This window comes from Cajanus cajan, chromosome 7, assembly GCF_000230855.2.
Source record: "Cajanus cajan strain Asha chromosome 7, NIPB_CcT2T_4, whole genome shotgun sequence".
Taxonomy (NCBI): Eukaryota; Viridiplantae; Streptophyta; class Magnoliopsida; order Fabales; family Fabaceae; genus Cajanus; species Cajanus cajan.
In genome coordinates, this window is record NC_138523.1 from 9,283,749 (window position 1) to 9,297,371 (window position 13,623).

The 13,623-nt window shown below is 36.3% G+C and overlaps 1 long non-coding RNA gene across 3 annotated transcripts; it reads left to right on the plus strand.

Moving 5' to 3' along the window:
* The first annotated feature begins 8,911 nt into the window (after window positions 1–8,911).
* On the plus strand, window positions 8,912–12,568 carry LOC145949732 (uncharacterized). 3 transcript variants are annotated; one of them, XR_014428159.1, is made up of 6 exons: window positions 8,912–9,466; window positions 9,598–9,707; window positions 10,702–10,751; window positions 11,063–11,155; window positions 11,803–11,884; window positions 11,971–12,568. It is a non-coding gene; the product is annotated as an uncharacterized LOC145949732 (long non-coding RNA). The 3 variants fall into 3 exon arrangements; XR_014428161.1 differs by lacking the exons at window positions 8,912–9,466; window positions 9,598–9,707 and adding an exon at window positions 10,466–10,531; XR_014428160.1 differs by lacking the exons at window positions 8,912–9,466; window positions 9,598–9,707 and adding an exon at window positions 10,517–10,531 and having other exon boundaries at window positions 10,702–11,155.
* The last annotated feature ends 1,055 nt before the right edge of the window (window positions 12,569–13,623 follow it).

Here is a 13,623-nt window from a genome sequence, read left to right on the forward strand (position 1 = left end):
GCTTTTCAGTTTTACTTCTTTGGCTTCTTTCCTCTCTTGTGTTGCTTGCTAAACTTGGTGAAACTATAAGCCTTGTTCAATCTATTACACTTGGAAGGAAGGTATAATTGAGGCATATTGGTTGACCTCAAAGGAGCTTAGCCTTGAAGGAGGATTGAGGTACAAACTGCTGAGTGAAACACCTTTTTGGAGGCTAACTTGTTTGCTCATTTTGCAGCCAAGACTTGCTTGAATTTTCAGGTACATTCTGGTGCAAAGTGGTGGCGGTTTTTGAGTGGAGTTTGGTGGCGGCTTTGGTGCCTTTTGGTGGCGGCCTTAGTGGCAATTTTGTGGCTGTTTGTAAGACCTTGAAAAGGATTTGATTCCAGCCAATTTGGGGCACATCCCTGGACTAGAGGCTGTCCCAAACTGTCCAGCTATTTTGGTGGAAGAGTGGCCAAGAAGAACTTTTGTTTTGTATTGCTTATTTGAGTTGTAATTTCATCACTTAGCTTGAATAGTTTTGTGTCAATTTTCTTTGTATTCAACTTGCATTTAGGGGTGGCTGTTTGGACATTAAGTAAGCTCCCCCACCTCCTAAATAGTCCTACTTAATTTCTATTAGCCTCGATTAGTGCTTGTGGAAGGGTCCCCAAAGGCTTTAAGTGCCACCTTGGGCTTCCACTAGGAACCGGCTAGATTTAGTTTTAGCTTTCATAAACCGGATTTCTAGGTTGGTGAAAGTGTCCCAAAAAGCCTTTAGGTGCTACTTGGACTTTCACCTTAGGATAAGCGACTAGTATATGCTTTATTTGCTTTCATTTTAATTGTTTAGCTCCTAGGTTCGTTTAGAAGGCTTCTATTGCCTACTAGGGGTTTCGTGCACACACACACACTACTTTACTTGTCTTGTGTGGAACTTTGTTTTGTAAGAAAAGTACAAAGGGGTTTAGTAATTTCCACTTGAAGAGGCTTGGTTATTAAGTGGCTCCTTGTAGCTCACCTCCCTTGACAGTGCAACTTGTATACTTAGACCTCTAAGTACTTAGTACTACACCAAAAAAAAAAAAAAAAAACTACAAGCTTTTGTGAAAACTTTTATCACTCACTTTGCAATTTTCAAAGACTTGTGAAAACCTTTTACCTTGCAAAAATGAGTGATCATTCTCATAATAGTAGTGTGCATGGTCATCACTCCCCTAAGAGCCATAAGAGTACTAAGGAAGAACTTAGGGAACTTAAGGAATACATTAGAAAAAAAGAACTAGAAAATGAAAAAAACAATGAAGCAATTAGAGAGTTGTTAAATAAACTTGTTGTAGGTGAGACTAGCAAACCCCACGGCCATGAGGGTCATGGACCTTCTAGGCCCAAAGGCTATCACTCGCACACACATTCACTAACAAGTGAAGGGTTGCATAGTAGTCATCATGATGATGGTTACTACCAAAGACCCCCTAGGCACCATAGGCCTAAGCATGAAACAACTCCTAAAGAACCTAGGTTTGACCTTCCTCCCTTCCATGGCAAGGATAGTGTGGATGACTATTTAGATTGGGAGATGAAGGTTGAACAACTCTTCACTTGCCACAATGTAGGTGAAGACCGAAAGGTTCCCATGGCTACTCTTAGCTTTCAAGGGTATGCCATGTATTGGTGGACTTCCCTAGTTAGAGAAAAACAAATTCATCATGAGCCTCCAATCCAATATTGGAATGAGCTAAGGAGTGCCTTGAGGAGAAGGCACATTCCTCCGTACTTTGAGAGGGAGTTAATGGACAAGCTCCAAAGACTCCAACAAAGAAATTTGAGTGTTGAGGAATATAGGCAACAAATGGAGTTGCTTATGATGAGAGCGGGAATTAGGGAGGAAGAAAGAACCACCATAGCTAGGTTTCAAAGTGGCTTAAACCTAGAGATTAGGGATAAAGTTGAGCTATTGCCCTATAGAGACCTAAATGAACTAGTTCAACTTTGTGTGAGGGTAGAACAACAATTAAAAAGAAAACCTAGTTTTAGGAAGGAAACTACCCCCTACCCTAAGAAAGACTTCAAGAAGGAGGGTACCCCCTCCTATTCAAAGGATAAGTCACTAAAAGAGAAACCTAAGGAAAGACCTTCCCATGATACTAGGACTAGCTCCATAAAATGTTTTAAGTGCTTAGGAAGGGGACACATAGCTTCCCAATGCCCTACAAAAAAAACCATGATCATTAGGGGCAATGAGATCCTAAGTGAGGAGAGCACTTCATCTTCTTCATCCTCCTCAAGTGAAGAAGACGAAAACCATAGTTCTAGTGAGGAAGCACCATGTGAGGGTGATCTATTAATTGCCCATAGATTGTTGACTAACCAACTTAAGGAACAAGACCAATCACAACGAGAGAATCTCTTTCATTCTAGATGCAAGATTTTCAAGAAAACATGTTCTCTCATTGTTGATAGTGGCTCTTGTAACAATTTTGTAAGCCAAAGGTTAGTTGATAAGCTTAACTTGACTACTATAGCCCATCCTAAATCTTACAAACTCCAGTGGCTTAATGAGGATGGACCTATAGAAGTCAAAGATCAAGTAAATGTGCCCTTTTCCATTGGGAAGTACAAAGATGAAATTTTATGTGATATCATTCCCATGGATGCAAGTCATATTTTACTTGGTAGACCGTGGCAACATGATAGACAAGCCATCCATGATGGTGTCACCAATAAGATCCGCCTAGTCCATCTAGGTAAAAAGCATACCTTGATCCCTCTTACACCTTCCCAAGTGTTAGAAGATCAAGTGGCCATGAAAAAGAAAATTGAGGAAGAAAAAAAAAGAGAGAGAAAAAAAAAAAAAAAAAACCTCTTAAGTTGTGAAAAAGAGGAAGAGAAGGTTATAGAGTTGGAAGGAAGTGTCCCTTCCAAGGTAGTTGTTCCTAGGAGTCAATTTTCTATAAATCATTCCATTAAACAATGTCTCCTAGTTGATCAACCTCTTTTCCTTCTCTATGCTAAAGAGACACTTGCTGCCACAAATTTTGGATTTGAGTCTCTACCAAAGGGGGTTCAAAACCTTTTAAAGGAATTTGATGACCTATTTCCCAAAGAAGTTCCAAGTGGGCTTCCTCTTTTAAGGGGAATAGAACATCAAATTGATTTGGTTCCCGGGGCAAGCCTACCCAATAGGCCCGCCTATAGGACCAACCCCCAAGAAACAAAAGAAATAGAGACCCAAGTTGAAGATTTGATGAAGAAGGGATGGGTTCAAAAGAGCTTAAGCCCTTGTGCTGTGCCGGTTCTTTTAGTTCCAAAGAAAGATGGGGCTTGGAGAATGTGCACGGATTGTCGAGCTATAAATAATATAACCATTAAGTATAGGCATCCAATCCCTAGGTTAGATGACATGCTAGATGAGTTGCATGGAGCACTCATATTTTCTAAAATTGATCTTAAGAGTGGTTATCATCAAATAAGGATCAAGGAAGGAGATGAATGGAAAACCGCTTTTAAAACCAAGTTTGGATTATATGAATGGTTAGTCATGCCTTTTGGTTTGACCAATGCTCCTAGCACCTTTATGAGGTTAATGAACCATATCTTAAGGGATTGTATAGGTAGATTTGTAGTTGTTTATTTTGATGCTAGCCATATCTCAAGACTATTCTTTAAAGAAGTTGTGAGATTACATGGAATCCCTAAAACAATAGTCTCGGATAGGGATGTTAAGTTCCTTAGTCACTTTTGGAAAACACTTTGGGAAAAACTAGGAACTCAACTTCTATTTTCTACTACTTGTCACCCACAAACCGATGGGCAAACTGAAGTAGTAAATAGATCCTTATCTACTCTATTAAGGGTCATTTTAAAGAACAACAAGAAGTCTTGGGATGAACATCTTCCTCATATAGAGTTTGCATATAATAGGGTAGTCCACAAGACTACCAATCTTTCTCCTTTTGAGGTTGTTTATGGCTTTAACCCTCTCACACCTTTGGATATACTTCCTTTGCCTAGTACTTCTTCTTATGTTCACAAAGAAGGAGTTTCTAAGGATGATTTTATAAGAAAACTCCATGAGAAGGTTAAAGACCACATAGAAAAACAAACTCAAAAATATATGGAATACAAAAACAAAGGGAGAAAACAAATTATTTTTGAGGAAGGAGACTTAGTTTGGCTTCATTTGCGAAAGGAAAGATTTCCTACTCAAAGGAAGTCTAAACTAAGTCCGAGAGGAGATGGTCCATTCAAAGTACTCCAAAGAATAAATGAAAATGCCTACAAAATAGATTTACCTTCTGATTATGGTGTTAGTAGTACATTTAATGTTTGTGATCTTATGCCTTTTTCAGGGAATGCTAACATGGATGATGAAGAGGTAGATCTGAGGACAGATCCTTCCCAAGAAGGAGGGTATGATGGAGGACCATCCAAGGAAGAGGAATACATGAAGGCCATTGGACCTTTGACAAGGTCCATGGTAAGGAAGCTAGAAGAGACATCTAAGGAGGAGGTGCTTCTTAGACCCTTGCTCACCATGAGCATTGTGTACTTTTCTCCTTAGTAGTATCTTGAGTAGTCCCATTGTATATATTGTATATAGTAGACTTTGTATAGGATTGTTTTGCCTTTGTATTTTGGAGGCACCTTTTTCTTTTTAGAAGTAGGCATAGGAGTGGCATTAGTAGACTAAAGTGTGCTCCTAGCATTTTAGTCAAATGTGGTCTTAGGATAAAGGTTTTACATATTGGACTCATTTAACTCCTAATTTTTCATAGATTTGATTTAGCTAGGTTCCATTCACATTGAATGAACCTAACTAAACCAAATGAACCATTTTCAAACCGGGTGGAGTTAAATGAAACCAATCAAAACCGTCCACACCTTTGTGTTCACACCTTGTGTTCACATTGGTGCACACTTGGCCAAATGCTTGGACCTCTTTTCTCTCCTACACAAGGGCGGTTTAGGAAGGCTCAACCATGGTTCTTAGTGAACCATGGTCTAGCCTTTTCTTGCTCCCTAAGTTGGACGGACCCAACCATGGTTCCTAGTGAACCATGATCTAGTCTAGCTTAACCCCTAGGTGACCACGCCTATATAGCCTCAAATTTTCACTTGTATGACACTTTTGGCATTAATGAGAATTGAGTATTCAGATTAGAGATCAGATTTCTCTCCTCCCAAAGGTCCTAAACCTCTTTGTGCAAAACCAATCTCTTATCACTTTTTCCAAAGACAAGTGTGGCGGGTTGAAGAATGCTTATCCCTTCACCAAGAGTGGCGCATTCTTGAGAGGCTTCTCCACCATCTTAAGGTGGCCGTGAGGTTCCTCCCTCCATTGGAGCCTTACACAAGCATTGGAAGGATTCTAGGAGCCAAAGATCTAGGGAGAGACTTGAAGGAAGCTACATCAATCCGGCCCCCTCCAAAGTTCTTCCATCATTATGCTTTATGAATTTTTTTTATCTTGAACAATTTTCTTCTATTTGTTTAAAACAATACATGTCTCACGTATATCACATGTTTCATGTATTATTTGTCACAATAACATGCTCTCATGACTGCTTGAATATGACTCTATGACATGCATGTTTTTAAGGGGAGTCTCCCTATATAATTTGTTGCATTCATTTGATGTATCGTCTGTGTGACTTATCTATTATGAATGTGAGCAATAGAAATATCATGATATAGGACCTATTAAATGCAAGTATGTATGTTTGTATGCAAATAACAATACGTAGTTTCTTAAGTATATATATCATACTAAATGCATCAGATTATAGATTTTTAAAGATCACTCCTCAACAAATTGCTTACACATAAAAAGCTACGTCTTAGGTACTAAGGTTTACTACATTTGAAAAAGAAAAAAGTTTTTTGCTTAACATAAAATGTTTCAAAGCCACATAAAATATATTTTAAAATCATACAAAAAATTGCTTTCCTTTAACCAAGACCAAAAAATTTTATAAGACAAGAAAAATATGTCTACTTCGAAGATGTATTTGTCACCATTAAAAAAGTGGAGATTGTTAAATCAAAAGATAATCTTAGATCCCTCACTTTTTGTCACTCTTAATGATAACAAGCACTATGCCTTTCAGGAAGAAAACGTTTGGGAAAAGTCATTATTTCAGACTTGGTAAGCCGAAGCAAATCAGACGAAACATACAAGAATGTTTATCATGTTCTTAACGTCTATTATGTATCATGACTGATGCGTTTGAATTTTCCAATGAATGTTTTCTACCTTATCGAAGTCGTTGTCTTGGAACTCATATTCTGTTAAAGGTATATAAAGGCATATAAAGCATCAGAAAAAAGGATAAAGAACTCGAATCTTAGAGAAAAGGTGCAGGAAAAGTACTACATTCTCGCTACACACTGACTTTGCTTCCTATTTTTTTCACTTTGCTACTCTTCTCTGATAAGTAGCTTGATCTATCAAAGATAAGGAGTATGTTTAGGTGAAAAACATTAATTGAAGCATTTAATGCATCAATGGGTACTTCTTCTCTCTATATCAGATGAAGTAGTTCTATAAATTATACTCTAGAATTTGCAATGATCATCTCTTTCAAAGCTACTATATAAGAAGTTCTAGAACTCAAGAAAGAAGTGAGACATATAGAGAACATATACAACTCAAGAGAGAACCATGTACATAGAAAATCTTCTTCAAAATATCTCTTGCACTTAAACTTTTTTTGTAATCACATCTAAAAGAGACAATAACTACAACCTTGTGATACCTTCATAACCATTATTATAGGGTAGAGTTTGGAAAGGCTTGTCTACAAAAGAATACTTGGGGTTGATCTGGAGTGGCTTATTTATAAAAAGAATACTTAGGTAGTGGCCTGAAGAGGTCAATCAAAGAACACTTGTGTTGTGTAAAAAGTGGCTTGGTGAAAAAATACTTATAACTTTATTGAAAGTTAATGGAACTCAATTTGATTGGATTGAGAACTAGACGTAACCTCAATGATTGAGGTGAATCAGCATAAAAACTACTTGTGTTCATTGATTACTCTTGCTAACACTTTGTTTGTCACATATACTACTTCACTTACTTGCAAACATTCAAGCTTTTGCCCCTTCTAGAGTTTATCTTTTCTCCATATTATTATATTAACATTATGTATAAACTTCTTTTTGAATGTTATGCAATGAAAACGTCATGATCCTCATCCAAATCTTACATCATATATACAAAGCATAACACTTCTTCGTGATAGACAACATCATCATCAACTTTAACCTGATCTTGTGAAGCATATTTGGGAACATTTTGGGCACGATAGTTTACAAAATTAGTTATTATTTTAATTATGTACTTTTTTAAACTTTGTAATTTTTATATTGTCATAATTATGTAATTTAGTTGGCTTCATTATTTTGAATAAAGTTTGATTTACTTAAATATTTATTTATTTTTATTTTGTATCATGAAAAAATATTTCATAAAATAGGAGAATAAAAAATCTCTTAATTTAAAACTTAATGAAAAAATTAAGTTAATAAATAAAGGATTGATGATATGTAAAAATGTAATATTTTTGTGGGACCCATTTAAGAATTTAAAGAGAGATACTAGATTGGAGAGAAGAATGTTTAGAAAGGTACTTAAATTGAAAAGAGTAGAAATGAGTGACATGTACGTGTTAGTTCTACTTAAGAACCTAAAAAAGGGATCTCCATTGGAGATGGCTTAATAAGATACCATGTGACAAACATGGATGATGTGACTAACTAATGACTCATGTGACTAATTAGCTAGCCTAAGAATGGGATATCCCACACTCTATGCATGTGGACGTCCAAACCATCATATAGTGACACCACATGGTAGGCCAAAAGCTAGCCGATTTATTTACATAGATAAATTATTAGTTGCACCTTCTAATCTATTAGTTACACTTCAAAAAATGAAATACAAGGAAATAACTTCTGTAGTACTTAACCCATAATATAGGGTCAAAAAATAAAAGAAAATATTACAAGGAAACATTAACAAAGAAAGCAAAATGGACTAAAAGATAATCCAAGACTTAATAAAGAGTTTGAGTCTTGTACCTTTAAGCCTAATTCACTTCTCTTGGTTATTTTTTGATTGGATTTATGGACGTAATTTTATGACTAACCACAACACGATTCCAAAATGAGAGTATGAGATCAAGCAATTTAACTGTCGATAGGAGAAAGTTGTCTCTCAACTAAAAGTAGGTCCTTAAGCAAAGAGCTTTGGATTGATAAGTGCAATGACTAGTTTTGTTTTTATAAATGACTTGAAACAAAAAATAATAACAAAAATTTAAATAGCAAAGCTATAAATTCGACAAAATTTAAAAGCGATGTTCTGGAAAGAAAGATAAATTGAAAAGATAATTATGTGTTTGATTGATTTGGTCATGTATTTTTATAATTTGGTGCACATTTATATTACAAGTCTTCAAAATGGTAGTTTAGATCGTTTAGCATAACATACGACCACTAAATGATTAATTTTTCAACTATTTTAGCTTTCTATTGCAATTTCGACTAACTTCTACTACTAGTGTGCTTTCCACGGTCTTATTTTTTAAGGGATGTCTACGAAATCTTTGAGTTTCGACTTTATCCTCTCAACTATTAGGAATACAGTCTTTTGATCTTTTCTCTCAATTATCTGTGTACTGAGGAATCAAAATAACCCTTCAGTCTTTGCATAAGTCAGGTACTCGATACCCAACCACTACTATAAAAATATTATTTAACATCGCCATATTTACATCAGTTTTACTAGAACCGATGTAAATTAGTAGAACCGATGTAAATTATAAACGCGATGACAAACTTGTAAATAAATAAAAAATACAAATATATTTATATCCATTAGGAGAAAAATTGATGTAAATATGAGAAATTCTACGTCGGGTTTATGATTGATGGATGTAGAAATGAAATCCAGTTTTTATACGTAGAAATGAGACCCTAATATCACCTTCAAAGGCACACTGCCCTTTCAACGTCGTCAGCCTCCAACCACACCCAAAATCGTTCTCCTCGCGGGAGGCCTCCTCCTCTTGAACCACCTCCTCCGCGTCCTCGACTCTGGAGAGGAAGAGCAAGTGGTCAGAGAGGCTTAAGATTCTGTAGTTAGGTTGATGGATAGACATGATGCTTCCGCTCTGAGCGATTATCTGGAGGAGTTGAGCCCGGAGGTAGGTTCGCCCAGGAAGAGGAAGATGGGGTCGTGGATGATGTCGATGCTGATGGGGAGGCGGCGCCGTTCGCCGCCGGAGACGCCGCGGTGGCTTTCGTCGCCGATGACGGTGGAGGCGGCGGAGCAGAGGCCGAGTTGGTCGATGAAGGTGTGGACGCGGGCTTTTTTCTTGGACTTGGAGAGGGAGCGGGGGAGGCGGAACTCGGCAGCGAAACACGGAGGAGCGGCGCTAGGGTTTCCGATTTGGGGAACTCCGAGCACTGACTCGTGGATCGCGAGTTTAATGTAGCAGATGTGAGCATTTGTGTACTTCTCTGATTCTTATGTGCAAACAGAACAAGAATAGGCCAATACTTCTTGTGATTTCACTTTGTTATTTCAACGAATTCATGTGAAAAGCTTATCTATTTTTTGTCATTCAAAAGGGGGAGGATCTGACACGGAAGTGACATGGGAGGACTAGCAGAACATCAACAAATTCGGAAGGTTGAATAATCGCTTTCACGAGCTTGAGGATGAGATCAAAATCGCTAAGGTATGCAACTCTTTAATTCCACTTCACTTTCTGCACCATCACTCCTTTGTTTAGTGTATATACAGATTTTATTTGCTTCTTGTTTAGTTATATTACTAAAAGATTTCTGTATGATTAAGAACTTAGGACAAACTCGAGAGTTAAACTTCTGTCTGTGTATCCCTTTTTCTTTTTTTGGCTTTTCATTGGTCATCAATAATATCGATATTAAGTTAATTGCTTTGTATCAAATCAAAACTTTCCCTGGATCCACTTCACTCTCACAGAAAATACATTAGGTGTGAATGGATTTGATTCATTTGAAATGGGTAAGAGTAAAGTAAGTAATGCCTGGTGTTTATGAGAAAAATTATTTGTTGATATTTCAATACAGTCGTGCTTTGTTATGTATATGCACGTAATATTGATTGTTGATTGTTGAGCCCCAAATTTTCACTTACGTAGAGAAGGGAGAGCAAAAATAGAAGACAATTATAATTATATGGTTATATCATTCAAAATTAATTATTTGGACTAACTAATTTCAGTTTTGCTTGAGTAAGATACCTGAGACTTTTCGTTAAACATACACAAGGTTTAGAGTTTATTAGTTCAAAATTAATTATAAGGACTAACTAATTTTTCTTATGAAATCTTTATCTTGATATGAATCAATTACAATTTAAAGTTTAATCACGGGCATAAGGCTCTTGAAATGATCAATCAAGCTATACTGGTTGTTTTATTTAACGCCAAGTTTCATCTGAGAAATATTCTATTCAATGTATTCTAGAAAGTAACAATCCCCTCCCCTGCCCCCAAAAAAGTCAAAGACATGGAATGCGGTATGCAGAATTCTCTTGATGGGAAGTAGGTCCATTTGTAACATGTATTCTGTTAGTATTTTTCATTAAATGGAAAAGGGAAGTAGATCCATCTGGAACTTATGATTTGTCTTCTATGGATTTATAACCTTGTGGATATCTCTTATATGCTTTTATAAACTGCTTTACAGACTAACGCTCTTGTTCGCTTGCTTCCATTAATTGGATCTTCAAATCTCAGGTAACATATTTTGTTCCCTTATTTTAAATTGGAGTTGCGACTTCAGTTATACTTTGATTAAAGAATTTGCGGTAAAATATGGCTTCAATTATACTTTGATTAAAGAAATTGCGGTAAAATATGGCTTATGCAGCCAAATTGCAGTTGCAGGGTATCTTAAACCACAACATTGTGGTGAAAATTGCAGTTGTGGACTTCAATTTTAAATCACAGTTCTCCTATCAATGAAAAAAAATTGTCAAAAGTTCCTACCTATGTCAGATATCCCAGATTCTCAAGTATGGGACTGATTGTGTTTATTTTCATTGTAGCACTACCTGCTTGGTGGGCATGACAGGGGTTCTTGCTCCACTCCTTGAGGAGACTATATTTCGAGGGTTTTTTATGACTTCCCTGACTAAGTGGTATTGGTTGCTTTCATTAATTCTCCTTTCCATTTAATTCCTTGTGTTTTGCTGATCAAACTTTTTTTTTAACGTTCATTTATTTCCATTTATCATAATAAAATATGTTTGTTAAAGAAACTGCATCTTGCCTTGAAAGTGAGACTTTTGTTTTTGAACTAGATATTCAATGGCTTGATAATTGAACAGAGAAGGTTTCTACAAATGTTGCTTCAGCTGTAGTTAGCTTATCCTTGAATGAAGGGGAAGTTGATTAGGATGCATAGTGAAGTTTGCATTGTGCTAGGTAGTTTCTATTTTTCCTTCCAGTTAAGTTTCTAACAGTATTGGCATATATGGACTCATAATTTAGGTGGTAGTTCTTCAATCAACTTGGTGAGCTTTTTAATATATTGACTTTTATCTTCAAGAGATTTTATATGGCATATACGGTGGCGACTGGGAAGGGCTGGTTTAGATATTTTAAAGGTTCGATCGACCTACATGTAGTCCATAAAACACCAACTAATGCACTTTTTTAGTTGTTTACACAAACTTGAGCTTTTCAAAATACTGTTTGCACAAAAGCATACGGAGGGTTCTAAAACGAGATTGTTATAGTGCTATACTTATGTTATTATTGTAAAATAAAGATTTGTCTGATTTAGGTCCAGACTCCAGAGGTAGACAAGGAAAGGGATGATTGAAAAGAGAGAAGTAGCAATATGACATGTCAGAAGAAAATACATGGTTATTTTAATATCATTTTTGCTATTTATTCTCTTTTGAGAAATAGATGAATTATCTGATTTTGTTTGTTCATGCCAAATATATAGAGGGGAGAGAACTGGTGCAGATATTGCTTGCAGCTGGAGCTGATCCATCTGCTCAAGATTCACACAATGGGAGGACAGCTTTGCATACTAGTGGACAGGCATAAAAATGAGGTGAAGAAGCATTAATGTGGTAGGAGTAGTATTTTCTTTTCTTGGTAGCATGTTGCATCGTATCTTACATGAAGTAAACTGTGTGCCTGGGTGTCCCGCGCCGGTCCCAACAGAATAAAAAGGCAGAACAAAAGTGGGAATATGAAATATCAGCCATGACAAGCAAGCGTAAAACCATGGTATCTTTGGCATCTTAATATTGTTAAAGTTGAATTTAGATCCAACCAGGTCAGAATTTCGAATATTGAGGTAAATAAAGGTACCTAAAGCACAGTCCACACTCTGTGCTCTCCAATCTCAAAGTCTGAAAGTCTTAATTGGTGTCTTAAAGCAACTATCATATCCTATCCAAGGTGGATGGGGATTGCTGCCTCTTGCTTCCATCAATTTTCATTTATTAACTATGCATAATCCTAATTTAGTCTTTAACTTTTTGTAACAAACTATTCACTTTATTACTGTGAGCAGGTTATATATTTGAACCTTATGCACTGGATTTTATATATGAACCATTATAAGTGTGAGCAGGTTATGTTTGACTCATAAGAGAACACATTTTAGTTTTGAATTTTGTTTACTTGGTAGAAATAATTGGCAGTTTATATGTTCCCTATCTTTTGGAAGGAAGGTTCACCATTATGTCCTTTTCATTAAGGTTCTAACGTAACTTTGTATGAGGATGATGATGGTGACAATGCTTTCCATATAGCAGCAGAGACAGCAAAAATGATTCGTGATTTGGTGGCCAAATTAATCTTGATTGACAATATTTGTCCGATATATATAGACAAAAAAAGAATCCAGAAACAAGCATATTTTTTTTTTATAAAAAAAATACAATCTACATTGGTTTTCAGGAGAACCGAATAAATCTACATCGATTTTTCAGAACCGATATAAAAATGTATACATTTTCTACATCGCTCTATTCTACATCGGTTTTAGAACCGATGTAAATGACCTTAAAGAACCGATATAAAATATGCATCTTGTAGTAGTGAACCGAGCACCCCTTCAGCCTAGACACGACCCAAGTAGCCCAATTACCCCTGAATAGGCCATGTATGCCAAGTACCTACTCGGAAGTCATGAGAGTCGAGTATCCCTTCGGCTAGTGCATAACCCGAAGGGGTATTCGACCACAAGAAAGGCCAAGTTATTCTTTGCTATTGGAATCGCATCACCCTAATCCTAGTTAGATAGTAAGAATCCACGTCAGCCTAGATTAGGATATAAAATTTAGGTTATTAACCTCTAAACCCAAAAGGTCCACCAGACTCAAATACATCGCTATAAATACAATTTTGATGGAACAGAAGAGAGATGTATGATTATTTAATACTACAGTATATATTGTTTTGAATTAAATACTTACTTGAACACTGGGGTACCTTTACAAGTGCCTTCTCTACCACTTAGAGCAAGGATTTAGGTAGTTATTACCTTAGAGTTCTAAAGAAAATTAGGTATTAAAGAGAAGATTAACAAAAAAGCGTTTCTTATAGGAGCAATTTGAAGATTTCAATATTTTTTTGAATTCTC